The sequence below is a fragment of the Hyla sarda genome, chromosome 7 (assembly GCF_029499605.1).
Source record: "Hyla sarda isolate aHylSar1 chromosome 7, aHylSar1.hap1, whole genome shotgun sequence".
Lineage (NCBI taxonomy): Eukaryota > Metazoa > Chordata > Amphibia > Anura > Hylidae > Hyla > Hyla sarda.
The window spans coordinates 202,333,058-202,352,875 of NC_079195.1; the positions used below are offsets into that span (position 1 = coordinate 202,333,058).

A 19,818-nucleotide genomic window follows, 5' to 3' on the forward strand; every position below is an offset into this window, starting at 1 on the left:
TGGGAGAAGGAATTCATTCCACTATCGACGTTCCTTTGTTCCCATCTCAGCAGCCTACCATGTATTGGGGTATACCGTTCCCAGCTCCATTCAACCAGCTGCCACTGGTTGCACCAATCAGTCAGTTGCCAGTAGCTGTTGCTCTCTGTCAACCACCATTGGTTGCTACACTCAGAGTCAGTCCTGCTCCAGTGACTGCTCCAGATATTGATGCCACTACTCCACCTGTCTTCAGAGAACCCCCCAGTCCAACCGAAGATGTTGCTTCTGTTTCCAGCCCTCCAGCTGGTCCCTCAGGGACTGAAGTTCTTGAAGAATCCCTAAGTGAAGGAACTCCTGATGACTCGGAGGTGGTGTTGCGGCGGTCTCAAAGGACTACACAGGGCAAACTACCCATAAGGTACCAGGACTCACATTTAGTACCTGCACACATAGTACCTTTGATAACCCACTTCAATGCTCTGGCTATCACTTATCAGTACTCTAGATTACTGACTTAAATGTACTACCTCAAGTTTCTCTAGTACATACACCAAAGTAAATATCTCACTCAAGAAAACACTTTAGGAATTGTAGCCTATTGAAATTCAATTCCTGCCACTGTTAGGTACACTTCTTCTTTTCCTTCTTTGCCTGTGTAAGATGCTGTGCCTGGCCAGTAGGTGCTCTTGCGAATATAGAATTAAACACGTAATGCGTAATGCGGCCTTCGACATCATCCAGACCCCCCACCCCCTTTAGTTTTGTACTCACCTCCGCTCGGCGGGACGTTAGGGTGCGCTGGTCCGGTGCTGCAGGACTGTCCGGTGGGGAGGTCATCCGGTGGGATAGTCGTTCCGGGCTGTCCATCTTCACCGGGGGGCCTCTTCTCCGCGCTTCGGGCTCGGAATAGAGGCGTTGCCTTGACGACGGCGAAGAGGGACGTTGCTAATGAACGTCCCTGTGTGTCGTCGTCAAGGCAACGTGACTATTCCGGGGCCGGGCCCGAAGCGCGCAGAAGAGGCCCCCCCGGTGAAGATGGACAGCCCGGAACGTCTATGCCACTGGACAACCTCCCCACCGGACAGTCCTGCAGCACCGGACCAGCGCACCCTAACGTCCCGCCGAGCGGAGGTGAGTACAAAACTAAAGGGGGTGGGGGGTCTGGATGATGTCGAAGGCCGCAGTGGTCTTCAACTTGCGGACCTCCAGAGGTTTCAAAACTACAACTCCCAGCAAGCCCGGACAGCTGATGGCTGCCCGGGCTTGCTGGGAGTTGTAGTTTTGAAACATCTGGAGGTCCGCAGGTTGAAGACCACTGAGGGCGGAGAGTTCACTCGAGTATAAGCCAAGGGGGTGTTTTCAGCACGAAAAATCGTGCTGAAAAACTCGGCTTATACTCGAGTATATACGGTATATGTAATATCCCAGTACAGGACATGGTCCTGAACTACACTTGGGCCCTGTCAGGTTGAGTCCCTCAGTGATCTGAGGGCTCTCCTGCAGTGTCTCCCCTGCTGTTATTATAGTGTTATTTAACCCCTTAAAGGGCTACTCCGCACCCCTAGACATCTTATCCCCTATCCAAAGGATAGGGGATAAGATGTCAGATCGCCGGGGTCCCGCTGCTGTGGGCCCCCGGGATCTCGGCTGCTGCGTCCACCTGTACGGCTGCCACCTCACACCAGGAATGCTGGAGACCGACCACATTGGCGGACGAGAGTGACGTCACGACGCCCCGCCCCCTCAATGCAAGTCTATGGGATGTCCGTCAGGGGCTGGGCGTGACGTCACATGGGGCGGAGTCGTGACGTCACTCTCGTCCGCCATTGTGGTCAGTCTCTGACATCTTATCCCCTATCCTTTGGATAGGGGATAAGATGTCTAGGGGTGCGGAGTACCCCTTTAAGAATGCAGGGTTTTTCAGTTTTTGCATTTTCATTTTTTCCTCATCACTTTCTAAAAATCATAACGCTTTTAATTTTGCACATACAATTCCATATTATGGCTTATTTTTTGTGCCACCAATTCTACTTCGCAGTGACTTTAGTCATATTACCAAAAAATCCACGGCGAAACGGAAAAAACATTAATTGTGTGACAAAATTGAAGAAAAAATGCCATTTGTAACTTTTGGGGGCTTCCGTTTCTACTCAGTGCATTTTTCGGTAAAAATGACACCTTTTCTTTAGTCTGTAGGTCCATACAGTGAAAATGATACCCTACTTATATAGGTTGGATTTTGTTGTACTTCTGAAAAAAATCATAACTACATGCAGGAAAATTTATACGTTAAAAATTCTCATTTTCTGACCCCTATAACTTTCTTATTTTTCCGTGTACGGGCCGGTATGAGGACTCATTTTTTGCACCATGATCTGAAGTTTTTATCGGTACCATTTTTGTATTGGTCAGACTTTTTGATCGCTTTTTTCATTATATAAAAAGTGACCCAAAATACGCTATTTTGGACTTTGGAATTTTTTTTGCACGTACGCCATTGACCGTGCAGTTTACTTAACGATATATTTTTATAATTCGGACATTTACGCACGCGGCGATACCACATATGTTTATTTTATTTACACTGGTTTTTTTTTATGGGAAGGGGGGGGGGTGATTCAAACTTTTATTAGGGAAGGGGTTAAATGACCTTTATTAACTTTTTTGGTTCACTTTTTTTTTTGCAGTCTTATAGCTCCCATAGGGGGCTATAACATTGCACACACTGATCTTTTACATTGATCCCTGCAAAGCCAAAGCTTTGCATTGATCAGTGTTATAGGCGGTCGATTGCTCAAACCTGTATCTCAGGCATGGAGCAATCAATCGCCGATCTGACGCGACGGAGACAGGTGAGGGGACCTCCGCTTGCGTGCTAGCTGATCTGCATAACCTGTCAATGGCTGGAAGAACTGACCAATCAGAATGGGGCATTCACTGGTAAAACCCCTGTATTACTGAAGCGTATGCACTGACTGGTGTCTGGTAGCGCCCCCTACTGTACAGAGAGGTACTACATGTTCTGTACTCTTTACCTGTGCCAGGGTTAGCTGCTCCTTTGGACACCAGGTGAGGACGGCTCCATGTTACATTTTTAGGACACTGTGTACTGTACAGGACCCTGAAGAAGCTTCTGTACTCTACATAGACCAGTGTTTCCCAACTAGGGTGCCTCCAGCTGTTGCAAAACTACAACTCCCAGCATGCCTGGACAGCCGAAGGCTGTCCGGGCATGCTGGGAGTTGTAGTTTTGCAACAGCTGGAGGCACCCTAGTTGGGAAACACTGACATAGACAGTGATTTACAGCTCCCAGCAGATCTTTCTTACTTTTATATGTAAGGGTTTGCTTTATATGTATTAGTTATCTACTTATTTTTCTTTAATCCTCATTTTTTCCTATTTTTTTGGATGACATTTTGGTGCCTTTAGAACCAATTACCAGGTTTCCATAGAGTTCTGGTCTCAACATACAATGGTTTCAATATACAATGGTCATCCCGGAACCAATTAATATTGTAACTTGAGGGACTACTGTATAATAGGATTTTAGTCAGTATGTCAATGTATAGTCAGTATAAAGTTATGTATTTTGTGTATAAGGTGTTAAGGACCTGTGGAGGTCACATGATATGTTCACATGATGTTATCACATGCTTACCCAGAGAGCACCAGCTTAACACATGACCTGCAGCTCGACCTATGGGCTTCTGGCTAAGCCCCCCTCTATATAAGGGGGCGGCCATTACAATCTCTCTCTTTTTGCTGAGGACAGCTAACTCTATTAAAGTCAAGACACTGATCAAGTCTATCCTAGTCTGCGTGGCTGAACTAAAGCCTATTACAATAACTACAAGTCCGAGCAAGCTGCACGGCCCTTTCTGTGTTACTGGCCATGTTACCGTCTCTCTGGCCTAGCTGTGAAGCGAACACCTGTCTGACCTCAGTAAAGCCTCCGTTAAACCATAACCTGGTTGTGGACTCTCATTTCACTGCCTAGCCAACTAGAATAGCCGAGATACCATGTGGGTGGTTCCGGTACCCAAGAACTACTCTGGCATCACAAACATTAGGGGTAAACAACACCTTGCCCCGGGGGTTAATACCATCTGTCTCATCCACCAACACCGCTACACCCTGTGGTCCCGCCATTCACCGTGGGCCACCACATATACAGTGATCCCTCAACTTACAATGGCCTCAACATACAATAATTTCAACATAGAATGGTCTTTTCTGGACCATTGTAAGTTGAAACCAGACTCAACATATAATGCTACTGACCGTCCAGATCTGTGAAACGTGTCAATAGCCGGAAGAACTGACCAATCAGAATGGGCATTTTACTGGTAAAACCCCTGTATTCCTGAAGTGTATGCACTGACTGATGTCTGGTAGCGCCCCCTACAGTACAGGGAGGTATTACATGTTCTGTACACTTTACCTGTACCAGGGTTACCTGCTCCTCTGGACACCAGGTAAGGGCGTCTCCATGTTACTTTTTTAGGACACTGAGTCTACTGTACAGGACCCCGAAGAAGCTCCTGTCCTCTACATAGACCAGCGTTTCCCAAGCAGGGTACCCCCAGCTGTTGCAAAACTACAACTTCCAGCATGCCCGGACAGCCAAAGGCTGTCCGGGCATGCTGGGAGTTGTAGTTTTGCAACAGCTGGAGGCTCCATGCTTGGGAAACACTGACATACACAGTGATTTACAGCTCCCAGCAGATCTTTCTTACTTTTATATGTAAGGATTTGCTTTATCTATATTAGTTATCTACTTCTTTTTCTTTAATTCTCACTTTTTCCTATTTTGGATGACATTTTGGTGCCTTTAGAACCAATTACCAGGTTTCCATAGAGTTCTGGCCTCAACATACAATGGTTTCGACATACAATGGTCGTCCTGGAACCAATTAATATTGTAACTTGAGGGACCATTTTATATATATATATATATATATATATATATATATATATATATATGAAGGGAAAACCTGCAGGAACATGTGGTGTCCCACTACAGGTTATGTCCTGTATTACCTGTAGGCCCTGTCAGGTTGAGTCCCTCAGTGACCTGGGGGCTCCCCTGCAAGTGTTATCTTGCTAGTTTATTAAATGTGGTGTATGTTACCTTAAGACCACAGATAGGATTCTAGTGTATCGATAGAATATAGGACCTTTGGAGGACTCCAGGACCTGTGTGAGTAAGCTGATCACATATTGTGTTATACTGTTATATGATTTGTTGCAATATGTAATCCCAGAGATCACAAGGTTTAACCTATGACCCACAGCTTGACCAATGGGCTATAGTCCAGCTCCCTCACTATATAAGGGGCAGCCATCTTTAATTCCCTCTCTTCCCTCAGACTCTTCTGAGAGATAACATCAAAGTCTTTGCTGAAGCAGCTACTAGAGAATCTCAGGACAAGTGTTCAGCATCTGGAGTTCCACAAAGCTACAAGTCTCTCCAGTAAGTCTCAAGTCTATGTCTGCTGTCACTGAAGTTAGTCAAGTCCTGCACATTGTCAAATCCAGTCTAATTTACTACAAGTATTGGTCCAGCAAGCTGCGAGTCCCTCTGGGTATTGGTCACATCTCTGGGACAATCTGGCCATAGCTGTGAAGATAATTACACCTGTCTTCTATTCAGTAAAGCCTCCGTTTACCTGCAACAGGTTGTGGACTCTTTATTCACAACTAGCCCTTGGGATAGTGGAGAATCCGGGCGTCTGGTGTTCCGGAACCCGAAAACCACACTGGCTTTATAGGGACTATGTTGGATATGAAGGCCAGAGGGGCTCCAGCACTTCAAGCCACCACCGAACTACCTAGTGGCGAAACCCCTGCAGCGACCCCCACAGTCAGTTGGTGAAAGAGACTTCTTCAGAAGAGAATCCTTTTAGAGAAAACAGTGAGAGACCAGTTAGAAAGACCGCTCCCTGGCCAGAAACCCCCAAAGAGGCGTCAGGGAACCGTCACCACCTTCAATATTAAGCAGGGATTTGGATTTTTATATGCTGATAAGACTAGCCGGAAACTTTTTGTCAACCGGCAGTCAGTCATCAGGCGGTATCTTCCACGATACATGCACAACCTGCATCCAGGAGAGCAGATTGAGTATACCCCCATGCGTGATCCCAGAGGATGGTGGGCTGCTGCAGTTACAAGGCCCTCTACTCCACAAAGTGTGACGCGGCCAGCCACAGAATGCTGGGACGAGCCAGACGATGTCCCATGTCTGTCCCAAGGACTGAGGCTCACATCCAAAGGACTGTGTTTTGGGCCACTGTCCCTTTCAGACTGCACTGCTCCTAATCCTGTTAACCCTGAGGTCCCTGCTTCTGTGCCTCCAAGGGCGGATTTTGAAGCTCCCAAAGCCAGAATGTCTACTGATAGCAGCCATGTCCCCTGTCACTACTGTCGTGGACACATCTCTTACTGTGACCTTGCACCTATACCCGGTCGTCCATGTCTGCTTCAGTATAACATCACTGCATGCGGCTGCCCCTTCTTCCATTCCCCCTTTTTCAAGTCCGCCAATGCCAGGATCTAAGAAAGCCAAAGTGTGAGCTCCAGTGACGGCAATCATAGGAAAGAAATTCCATCAACACTGGTGCCTCAAGACTCTGTTTTTGCCCTGTTGGCAGCATATCCTTTAACTAATGTTCAAGCTGACGGTGCCTGGCTGAACAGCCATGATGTTTCTGTTTGGGGGGGGGGGGTTAAGGTTATTGTATTGTGTTGGGGGTTTGATGTTCTGCACCAGCCTAGCTGCTTTACCATGGGTCAGGACCTCATGGACTCAAGTTCATTGCCACGCACTCTATTGTGGCAACAAAGGAAAGCGACGGCACAATTACTTATATTGGAATCCTTATAACATCATATGTTGTATGTGTAACAGGGTACATTCACCGAGTTGTGATTTAAAACTTCCCATACTTTATTGAATGTCCATGGTTTAAATCAGTTCAGGCACACGGGAGAGCGACAGAAACAAAGAAGCTCCGGAGAGCCGACGGATCCGGTGACAGCTGTTTCACATCACAGCAAAGCTATCTGATCACACAGTGTCCAGTCCAGATACTTCAGAGACTATTCTATTACTACCAAGTTTTTACAGTACAATTAAAAATATTTTTGTACTTTTGATATCTTGCTGCCTTTACTTGTAGGTACTGTTCTACACTCCAGTGTGCGCGGAGGATGGTTTACCTCAAAGAGGGGGAGTATGTAGTGTCCCACATGGTCCACCACAAAACCTGTGCTGAGGTGTTACTTGTGCCATTTGTTTTGTTTTAGAACGTTTTATGCTGAAGCAAGTTAATTACTGTCATTTATGCCTACGAAACCAGGCTGAAAGTTGTACAGAGTATTCCGATAATAAAAAAATATAAATAAAAAAATATATACTTAAACCAATATAAGGCCCAAACTTTATAAGTGCATCATTTACAATGGTGGAGTTTTTTCAAAACCTGTGCAGAGGAAAAGTTTGCCAGTTGCCCATAGCAACCAATCTGATTGCTTCTTTAATTTTTTAAGGGGCATTTTTTTTTATCTAAATAGTGATCTAATTGGTTGCTATGGGCAACTTTTGTGACCTTTTATGCACCACAGGAAGTTAAGCAGTTCATACTGACATGTTCTCCTTTCTGCCCCCCTCTCTGTCAAACAAGTAGGAGCGGCAACAGGTGAAAAAAAGGGCTTTGGTGTGCGCACACTGTTGGTGAGATCTCATAGTTCAGGAGTCTGTACCTTAATGGTCTATTCACACGTACAGTATTCTGTGCAGATTTGATGCGCAGGATTTTCTACTGCAGATTTCAATGTAAACTGAACACAGCTTGAAATCCTGCGCATCAATTATCCATTTTGAATAAAGTTTCACTTGTTTGATTGAAATTCCAAGAAACAAAAACTGTGCAAAGTCAAAAACCGTATGGTGAAAACCAGATGGAACCGTACACACATACAGGTCTGTACGGTTCCCATTGACTCCCATGTTAAAAAAAAAAAAAAAATACGGTTTAAGGCTGGATTCACACTACGTTTTGTATTACGGTTCCCGTATACGGCTGGGAGGAGGGGCTTAATCGCATATAGGGGAACCGTATAGGGCAGCCGTATAGGGGAACCATATTTAATGCATGTCTATGAGCCGACCGCAGTGAACCGCAGCCTCTGGTCAGCTGCGTTTTTGGACGTATGCGGTTTCCCGACCGCAGGCAAAAACGTGGTCGACCGCGATTTTGGGTACAGGTAAAAAAAAAAAAAAGACAAAACCGTATAAGACTCAAAACGGACTAAACCGGATGATGCGTTTGACATACGGTTCACAATGTTAAGTCAATGAATATGGTTTTCTATGCGGTGAATACGTGAACTGTATAGCAAAAATGTTGTGCGTGTGCACCCTAAGTGATGATGCATACAGCACTGTAGGCATCACTGTTCACGTTCCATGAAGGGAGCGGTGATGTAAACATTACAGGGTATGCATCTCCATGATTACCAGACCTGAACAAGAGGGGGCAGTAGGGAGAAAGTGTTGAGTAGTCATGTGAACCGCTGAACTTATTATTGTGCATAAAAGGCCAAAAACGTATTAAAGGGGTACTCCAGTGGAAAACCAGCTTTTTTTTAAAACCAACTGATGCCACAAAGTTAAATGGATTTGTAAATGACTTCTATTTAAAAATCTTAATCCTTCCAGTACTTATCAGCTGCTGCATGCTCCACATGAAGTTGAAGTTGCGTAGTTCTTTCCAGTCCAACCACAGTGCTCTCTGCTGACACCTCTGTCCATTTCAGGAACTGTCCAGAGCAGGAGAGGTTTGCTATGGGGATTTTCTCCTGCTCTGGACAGTTCCTGACATGGACAGAGGTGTCAGCAGAGAGCACTGTGGTCAGACAGAATTCAAAAAGAAAATAACTTCCTCTGTAGTATACAGCAGCTGATAAGTACTGGAAGGATTAAGATTTTTAAATTGAAGTAATTTACAAATCTGTTTAACTTTCTGGCACCAGTTGATTTAAAAAATAAATAAATAAATAAATAATTCCACCAGAGTGTTCACACTGAGGAATTGGGGCGGAAATCAAGCAGAAATTTTCTGCCTCAAAATAGTTACTTTTCCACAGGAACTCACAGAGATTTCACGCGGAAATGCAGGTTTCATGCGGAGGAGGAGTATCAAGTATTTCTATTCATAAAATTTATTTATTTTTTCATGCGGAAATTCCGAGCGAATTCCGCGTGGAAATGCTTCTGACTCAAAAAAAATTAACATTGATCTCTATGGGAGAACGACGCTGATTCCGCCTGAAAGAAAGAACATGTTCTTTCTTCAAGCGGAACAGACTTCCTCGTCAGAATTCTGCTTGAGGAAATTCCTCAGTGTGAACCGAGGGGCAGAAATTCTGCACAACTCTATGGGGGATTTCACTGCTGAATGAATTGGAGAGGAAAAAGCGATCAGAATTACACGTGGAAATTCCTCTCCAATTCCTCAGTGTGAACATACCCTAAGTTACATTGATAGACAGAGGGGGTGATACTGCGAGTGTGGGGGTACCATTAAGGGGAAGGGGCACTTAGTACCAAAAGGATGATACTCCTTTTCTGTCTGACCACAGTGCTCTCTGTTGACACCTCTGTCCATGTCAGGAACTGTCCAGAGTAGGAGCAAATCCCCATAGTAAACCTCTTCTGCTCTGGACAGTTCCTGACATGGACAGAGGTGTCAGCAGAGAGCACTGTGGTCATACAGAAAAGGAGCATCACCCTCTTGGTACTCAGTGCCCCCTTCCCCTTCATGGTACCCCCACACTTGCAGTATCCCCCCCTCTGTACTCAGATCCCCCATTCTACCCTCATAGTATCTCCACACTCGCAGTACAACCCTCTCATGGTACCCTCACACTCACAGTATAACCCCCTGTACTCAGCAACCCCCTTCATGGTTTCCCCTCCTTTTTGTATTCAGTGCCCCCATGGTACCCCTACACTCTTAGCCCCTCTCTCAGTACTTAGCACCCCCTTCTCTCCTTATGGTGCCCCCTACACTAGATATATAACCCCTCTCTCGGTACTCAGCACCCCCTTCTCTTATGGCACCCCCCCCCACCCGCAGTATCACCTCCTCGGTACTCAGCACCCCCTTGTCCACACATGGTACCCCCTACACTCGAATTATCACCCCCTCGGTACTCAGCACCCCTCTGTCCACACATGGTACCCCCACACTTGCATTATCACCCCCTCAGTACTCAGCATCCCTTTGTCCACACATGGTACTCCCACCCCCAGTATCACCCCCTCGGTACTCAGCACCCCTTTGTCCACACATGGTTCCCCCCACACCTGCAGTACTCAGCGCCCCCCTTGTCCACACATGGTCTCCCCCACACTCGCAGTATCACTCCTCAGTACTCAGCACTGCCTTGTCCACACATGGTTCCCCCCACACCCGCAGTATCATCCCCTCAGTACTCAGCGCCCCCCTTGTCCACACATGGTCTCCCCCACACTCGCAGTATCACTCCTCAGTACTCAGCACTGCCTTGTCCACACATGGTACCCCCCAACCCGCAGTACTCAGCACCCCCTTGTCCACACCTGGCCCCCCCCCCCCACCCGCAGTATCACCCCCTCAGTACTCAGCACCCCCTTGTCCACACATGGTTCCCCCCACACCCGCAGTATCACCCCCTCAGTACTCTGCGCCCCCTCGTCCACACATGGTTCCCCCCACACCCGCAGTATCACCCCCTCAGTACTCTGCGCCCCCTCGTCCACACATGGTTCCCCCCACACCCGCAGTATCACCCCCTCAGTACTCGGCGCCCCCTCGTCCACACATGGTTCCCCACACCCGCAGTATCACCCCCTCAGTACTCGGCGCCCCCCTCGTCCACACATGGTTCCCCACACCCGCAGTATCACCCCCTCAGTACTCTGCGCCCCCTCGTCCACACATGGTTCCCCCCACACCCGCAGTATCACCCCCTCAGTACTCGGCGCCCCCCTTGTCCACACATGGTTCCCCCCACACCCGCAGTATCACCCCCTCAGTACTCTGCGCCCCCCTCGTCCACACATGGTTCCCCACACCCGCAGTATCACCCCCTCAGTACTCGGCGCCCCCCTTGTCCACACATGGTTCCCCCCACACCCGCAGTATCACCCCCTCAGTACTCAGCGCCCCCCTTGTCCACACATGGTTCCCCACACCCGCAGTATCACCCCCTCAGTACTCAGCACCCCCTCGTCCACACATGGTTTCCCCCCACACCCGCAGTATCACCCCCTCAGTACTCAGCGCCCCCCTTGTCCACACATGGTTCCCCCCACACCCGCAGTATCACCCCCTCAGTACTCTGCGCCCCCCTCGTCCACACATGGTTCCCCACACCCGCAGTATCACCCCCTCAGTACTCGGCGCCCCCCTTGTCCACACATGGTTCCCCCCACACCCGCAGTATCACCCCCTCAGTACTCAGCGCCCCCCTTGTCCACACATGGTTCCCCCCACACCCGCAGTATCACCCCCTCAGTACTCAGCACCCCCTCGTCCACACATGGTTCCCCCCACACCCGCAGTGTCTATGGGTTCTCGCTGACAGCCCGGACCCCAGTGCTCCCCCCCCCGCAGTGACAGACACGGCCACACCCCCGCCCCACAATGCAGTTCGCGCTGGACATGGCGGCGGTGTGAGCTGTGTGTTCGGGGCCTGCACAGTGCTAGGAGCCGAACATGGCGCTCCCCCCGCAGCGACCTCGGGAATAAGGGCCACAGGAGTCAGCACACCCCAGCCCGGGGCCGCCTCTCTGAGCCCGGACCTCAGGTAGGTGACCTCCGCGTCCTTCGTATCCCGGGCCCGGACTGTATGCGGGAGACGGTCGGGGGGACAGAGGGGGCTACCGGGGGGCTGTGTGTGACAGCGGGGGCAGCACACTGCACGGATCGGAGAGGGGCCCCGAGTACTCCCTGAGTGTTAGGGGGTGTGTTTATGACGTCACCGTGTTTACATTCTCTCTGTGACGTCACTGTTTACGTGCTGTCATAACCGGTAGAGCCTGCAGCGTGGTCTGTGCTGTCTCGTTGGTGTAATGTACTATATACACTAGATGAAATACATGTACTATATGCACTAGATGGAATACATGTACTATATACACTAGATGGAATACATGTACTATATACACTAGATGGAATACATGTACTATATACACTAGAAGGAATACATGTACCATATACACTAGATGGAATACATGTACCATATACACTAGAAGGAATACATGTACCATATACACTAGATGGAATACATGTACCATATACACTAGATGGAATACATGTACCATATACACTAGATGGAATACATGTACCATATACACTAGATGGAATACATGTACCATATACACTAGATGGAATACATGTACCATATACACTAGATGGAATACATGTACCATATACACTAGATGGAATACATGTACCATATACACTAGATGGAATACATGTACCATATACACTAGATGGAATACATGTACCATATACACTAGATGGAATACATGTACCATATACACTAGATGGAATACATGTACCATATACACTAGATGGAATACATGTACCATATACACTAGATGGAATACATGTACCATATACACTAGATGGAATACATGTACCATATACACTAGATGGAATACATGTACCATATACACTAGATGGAATACATGTACCATATACACTAGATGGAATACATGTACCATATACACTAGATGGAATACATGTACCATATACACTAGAGGGAATACATGTACCATATACACTAGAGGGAATACATGTACCATATACACTAGAGGGAATACATGTACTATATACACTAGAGGGAATACATGTACTATATACACTAGAGGGAATACATGTACTATATACACTAGAGGGAATACATGTACTATATACACTAGAGGGAATACATGTACTATATGCACTAGAGGGAATACATGTACTATATGCACTAGAGGGAATACATGTACTATATGCACTAGAGGGAATACATGTACTATATGCACTAGAGGGAATACATGTACTATATGCACTAGAGGGAATACATGTACTATATGCACTAGAGGGAATACATGTACTATATGCACTAGATGGAATACATGTACTATATGCACTAGATGGAATACATGTACTATATGCACTAGATGGAATACATGTACTATATGCACTAGATGGAATACATGTACTATATGCACTAGATGGAATACATGTACTATATGCACTAGATGGAATACATGTACTATATGCACTAGATGGAATACATGTACTATATGCACTAGATGGAATACATGTACTATATGCACTAGATGGAATACATGTACTATATGCACTAGATGGAATACATGTACTATATGCACTAGATGGAATACATGTACTATATGCACTAGATGGAATACATGTACTATATGCACTAGATGGAATACATGTACTATATGCACTAGATGGAATACATGTACTATATGCACTAGATGGAATACATGTACTATATGCACTAGATGGAATACATGTACTATATGCACTAGATGGAATACATGTACTATATGCACTAGATGGAATACATGTACTATATGCACTAGATGGAATACATGTACTATATGCACTAGATGGAATACATGTACTATATGCACTAGATGGAATACATGTACTATATGCACTAGATGGAATACATGTACTATATGCACTAGATGGAATACATGTACTATATGCACTAGATGGAATACATGTACTATATGCACTAGATGGAATACATGTACTATATGCACTAGATGGAATACATGTACTATATGCACTAGATGGAATACATGTACTATATGCACTAGATGGAATACATGTACTATATGCACTAGATGGAATACATGTACTATATGCACTAGATGGAATACATGTACTATATGCACTAGATGGAATACATGTACTATATGCACTAGATGGAATACATGTACTATATGCACTAGATGGAATACATGTACTATATGCACTAGATGGAATACATGTACTATATGCACTAGATGGAATACATGTACTATATGCACTAGATGGAATACATGTACTATATGCACTAGATGGAATACATGTACTATATGCACTAGATGGAATACATGTACTATATGCACTAGATGGAATACATGTACTATATGCACTAGAGGGAATAATATACAGCGTGCACTCGATGCAGTATAATATACAGCGTGCACTCGATGCAGTATAATATACAGCGTGCACTCGATGCAGTATAATATACAGCGTGCACTAGGTGCAGTATAATATACAGCGTGCACTAGGTGCAGTATAATATACAGCGTGCACTAGATGTAGTACATTTTATAGGCAACAGGCTAATCATGTAGGAAGTTATCAGCAATGTACTGGCTTCTCAAGAGTCATTCCCCCTGGAGTGACATCACACATGGACATCTCTTCTATGGTGACATCACACATGGACATCTTTTCTATGGGGACATCACCCATGGACATATCCTATGGTGACATCACTCGTGGACATCTCTTCTATGGTGACATCACCCGTGGACATCTCTTCTATGGTGACATCACGCATGGACATCTCTTCTATGGTGACATCACGCATGGACATATCCTATGGTGACATCACTCGTGGACATCTCTTCTATGGTGACATCACTCATGGACATCTCTTCTATGGTGACATCACGCATGGACATATCCTATGGTGACATCACTCGTGGACATCTCTTCTATGGTGACATCACTCGTGGACATCTCTTCTATGGTGACATCACTCGTGGACATCTCTTCTATGGTGACATCACTCGTGGACATCTCTTCTATGGTGACATCACACATGGACATATCCTATGGTGACATCACTCGTGGACATATCCTATGGTGACATCACTCGTGGACATCTCTTATGGTGACATCACTCGTGGACATCTCTGCTGTGGTGACATCACTCATGGACATTTCTGTGGTGACATCACCCATGGTCATCTCCTCTAGAGTGATATTACATTTGGACATTTACTCTAGAGCAGTGTTTCTCAACCAGGGTGCCTCCAGCTGTTGCAAAACTACAACCCTCAGCATGCCTGGACAGCCGAAGGCTGTCCAGGCGTGCTGGGAATTGTAGTTTTGCAACAGCTGAAGGCACCCTGGTTGGGAAACACTGCTCTAGAGTGACATCGCTCATGGTCATTTCCTCTAGAGTGACCTTGGACACCTCCTTTACCCTTGGACATCTCCTTTAGGATGACCATCACTTGCGGTCATTTAGCTAATACCTAGTGGACCCCATTGGTCTTGTTGAGGTCTTAGGGTGCGTTCACACCTGCGTATTTTCTGCTGCAGATCTACTTCTGCAGATTTTGCAACCCATTCAAGTCAATGGGAAATAAAATCTGCAGAAGCAGATCTGCGGCAGAAAATATGCTTGTGTGAACGTACCCTTAATCATTTTGTCAGTGAGAATAGCACTACGCGCAAATGTAGTTGAAACCATGAGTGTGATCATCCTAGCCTACCAGAGGGGATCTGAGATGGGGGACAAAGCGTTTCCAGTGTTTACTCTTGAGTTACCATTACTGTGTGACTAGTGGAGGTGAAGTCTGTCCTTACGACTGCTATGAGACTAGTAGGACATTTATTGTCTTTGTTAAGTGAGTTTTTAAGTCTTTTTTTTTTTTTTTTGCTTTGGTTTTACTTATGTGTGACGCATTTATCATACTATCAAGGGGGTTGGGGTGGGGGGTGGGGTTCATAAATTTGACGTACGTAATCACTTCAGATCACCATTTTGTATGATTCCTCTTCTCCTCCACCACTTTTCCGCACAGATTTCTAAGCCTGGTCTGTCCAGGTTTAGGTTTGCGACTTTTTTTTATTCCTACATGCGACATTCACACTACATAAATTTATGACCACTGCAAAGTGAAAACTCAAAGTGCTTAGATAAGGCTGTTTGCTACTTTCTGCGTACCCACGAAAGGCGGAAAAAAAGGGCTTATGCGCACTTGCGACATTTTGTGCGCTCTGCATAAGGGAAAAAAAAAACTAAAAGCTCTAAATGCAAAGACAAATCTTCCCCCCCCTCTTCAGCCAAGTATATGGGGTTGCGTATACTTCATTACAGAGGAATTTTGGCCGATAAAGCGAAGCTGTTGTCATGTAACCATCGTAACTCATCTCTGATAGCGGCTCCGCTCTAGGATTGGATCAGGACTTGTGCTGGCACAATGCCGCCCCCTATCTGTCAGTAAGACTGTTCACACCACATTCACCCTGCCACATCTATGAGTAAAGGTGACACTTTCTAATGTGCAAATAGGGGGGTGGGTGGGGGTCCTGAACTGACTTTAGTAGGAGAAAGCTTCAACCAGCTGCTGTAGAGAGAATGGAGTTGGTGTTGGAGGCTCCATTGCAGATTCTGTCATATTTTATAGGAAGAATAGAGCAGCAGGTAGGACTATCCTTCCTGTCAAAATGATGTCAGTAGGACAGTGTTTTCCAACCAGTGTGTCTCCAGCTGTTGCAAATCTCCCAGCATGCCCAGGGCCTGCATGGGTTGTCAATGAGTAGAGCAGTATTTCCCAACCAGAGTACCCCCAGCTGTTGCAAATCTACAACTCCCAGCATGCCCGTATGCTTGGCTGACAGTTGCTTTTCCTGACCCCTCAATGCATATGCATGCTCAGTTCACCAGGGCATGCGTGTGTTGTCAATGAGTAGATCTGTGTTTCCCAACCAGTGTGTCTCCAGCTGTTGCAAATCTCTCAGCATGCCCATTTGTTTGGCTAACAGCTTCTTGTTCTGACCCCCCCCCATGCATATGCATGCTCAGTTCAGCAGAGCCTGCATGGGTTGTCAATAAGTAGATCAGTGTTTCCCAACCAGTGGGCCGACAGCTGTTGCAAAACTACAACTCCCAGCCATGCTGGGAGTTGTAGTTTTTTTTAACAGCTGGCGTTATACTGGTTGGGAAACACTGCAGTAAGGGTCTGTTGGGTTTCGTTTCCATCGACAGATCCCACACACCATCATTTTCCGTTTCTTATGAATAGTCGCCATGTTTTACTATGTTTTCCCCGCAATGGGGAGACCAGGATAATTGTCTGAATAGAACAGTATACAACTACATTGTTCTATACCAGTGTTTCCCCAGACAGCGTGCCTCCAGCTGTTGCAAAACTACAATGTCCAGCTGTCATGGGCATGCTGGGAGTTGTAGTTTTGCAACAGCTGGGGGCACGCTGGTTGGGAAACACTGTTCTATACAAAGACTTACTGACAAAAATATAATAAACATGCCACTATAGGTGAAATCCTCCCAACATATTCTACAAATACACTGTCAAATTACCTTAAAAAGTAAGTATGACCCCGTATACATTAGGGGGAAAAAAAATTCTGCAATTGCTCAGGTTTAAGTTTGAAAATAAATGATATTGTACAATGTTTGTGGACATCAGACAAATACCGGAAAATAAATATTAGGGTGGGGTTGGGTGTTTTCAGATGCTTTTCTGCACATTTGGGATTTTTTCGTAGCTTTAGATGCCGTATATATAATATATATATATATATATATATATATATATATATATATATATATATATATATATATATATATATATAGGTATATATTATTAGCTGGCAAAAAATAATTATGGCACAGGATCCAGTGAGCTACATTAAGTAGGCTTGTTGCACACTCTTACTTATGACAGCTAGCATACTTTATGGAAATATTTAAATATTATGGGGGAGATTTATCAAAACCTGTGCAGAGGAAAAGCTGCCCAGTTGCCCATAGCAACCAATCAGATTGCTTCTTTCATTTTTCACAAGGCATCTGCAAAATGAAAGAAGCAATCTGATTGGTTGCTATGGGCAACTCAGCAGCTTTTCCAGGAAAAGCTGCTGAGTTGCCCATAGCAACCAATCAGATCCCTTCTTTCATTTTTCACAAGGCCTCTGCAAAATGAAAGAAGCGATTTGATTGGTTGCTATGGGCATCTGGTCAGCTTTTCCTCTGCACAGGTTTTGATAAATCTCCCCCATAATATTTAAAAAAAATAATAATAATTCTTCTCAGGGCAATCCCATTGAAGTGAATAGGAAACCGCTGCCACAAATAGTGTGTTTTATCTTGAGCATAAGCCAGTGTTTCCCAAGGGTGCCCCCAGCTGTTGCAAAACTACAACTTCCAGCATGCCCAGACAGCCAAATAGTGTGGTGGGGGTGCTGGGTATTGGACCCCCACTGTTTTATCTTTAGCGTAAGCCAGTGATTCTCAACCAGGATGCCCCCCAGCAGTTGTAAAACTACAACTCCCAGCATGCCCGGACAGCCAAATAGTGTGGTGGGGGTGCTGGGTATCGGACCCCCACTGTTTTATCTTTAGCATAAGCAAGTGTTTCCCAACCAGGATGCCCCCAGCTGTTGCAAAACTACAACTCCCAGCATGCCCAGACAGCCAAATAGTGTGGTGGGGGTACTGGGTATCGGACCCCCACTGTTTTATCTTTAGCATAAGCAAGTGTTTCCCAACCAGGGTGCCCCCAGCTGTTGCAAAACTACAACTCCCAGCATGCCCAGACAGCCAAATAGTGTGGTGAGGGTGCTGGGTATCGGACCCCCACTGTTTTATCTTTAGCATAAGCAAGTGTTTACCAACCAGGGTGCCCCCAGCTGTTGCAAAACTACAACTCCCAGCATGCCCAGACAGCCAAATAGTGTGGTGGGGGTACTGGGTATCGGACCCCCACTGTTTTATCTTTAGCATAAGCAAGTGTTTCCCAACCAGGGTGCCCCCAGCTGTTGCAAAACTACAACTCTCAGCTTGCCCAGACAGCCAAATAGTGTGGTGGGGGTGCTGGGTATCGGACCCCCACTGTTTTATCTTTAGCATAAGCAAGTGTTTCCCAACCAGGGTGCCCCCAGCTGTTGCAAAACTACAACTCCCAGCATGCCCAGACAGCCAAATAGTGTGGTGGGGGTACTGGTTATCGGACCCCCACTGTTTTATCTTTAGCATAAGCAAGTGTTTCCCAACCAGGGTGCCCCCAGCTGTTGCAAAACTACAACTCTCAGCTTGCCCAGACAGCCAAATAGTGTGGTGGGGGTGCTGGGTATCGGACTCCCACTGTTTTATCTTTAGCATAAGCAAGTGTTTCCCAACCAGGGTGCCCACAGCTGTTGCAAAACTACAACTCCCAGCATGCCCAGACAGCCAAATAGTGTGGTGGGGGTGCTGGGTATCGGACCCCCACTGTTTTATCTTTAGCATAAGCAAGTGTTTCCCAACCAGGGTGCCCCCAGCTGTTGCAAAACTACAACTCCCAGCATGCCCAGACAGCCAAATAGTGAGGTGGGGGTACTGGGTATCGGACCCCCACTGTTTTATCTTTAGCATAAGCAAGTGTTTCCCAACCAGGGTGGCCCCAGCTGTTGCAAAACTACAACTCCCAGCATGCCCAGACAGCCAAATAGTGTGGTGGGGGTACTGGGTATCGGACCCCCACTGTTTTATCTTTAGCATAAGCAAGTGTTTCCCAACCAGGGTGCCCCCAGCTGTTGCAAAACTACAACTCCCAGCATGCCCAGAGAGCCAAATAGTGAGGTGGGGGTACTGGGTATCAGACCCCCACTGTTTTATCTTTAGCATAAGCAAGTGTTTCCCAACCAGGGTGCCCCCAGCTGTTGCAAAACTACAACTCCCAGCATGCCCAGAGAGCCAAATAGTGTGGTGGGGGTGCTGGGTATCAGACCCCCACTGTTTTATCTTTA

General features: G+C 46.2%; 1 protein-coding gene across 2 annotated transcripts in view; it reads left to right on the forward strand.

Annotated features, from left to right (window-relative positions):
- The first annotated feature begins 11,651 nt into the window (after positions 1–11,651).
- TUT4 (terminal uridylyl transferase 4) overlaps positions 11,652–19,818 on the forward strand; it is a 107,581-nt gene continuing 99,414 nt past the window's right edge. For both annotated transcript variants that reach the window (XM_056532229.1, XM_056532230.1), the window contains exon 1: positions 11,652–11,836. The gene's annotated coding sequence lies outside the window, so the exon portion shown is untranslated. The remainder of the gene's footprint in view (positions 11,837–19,818) is intronic.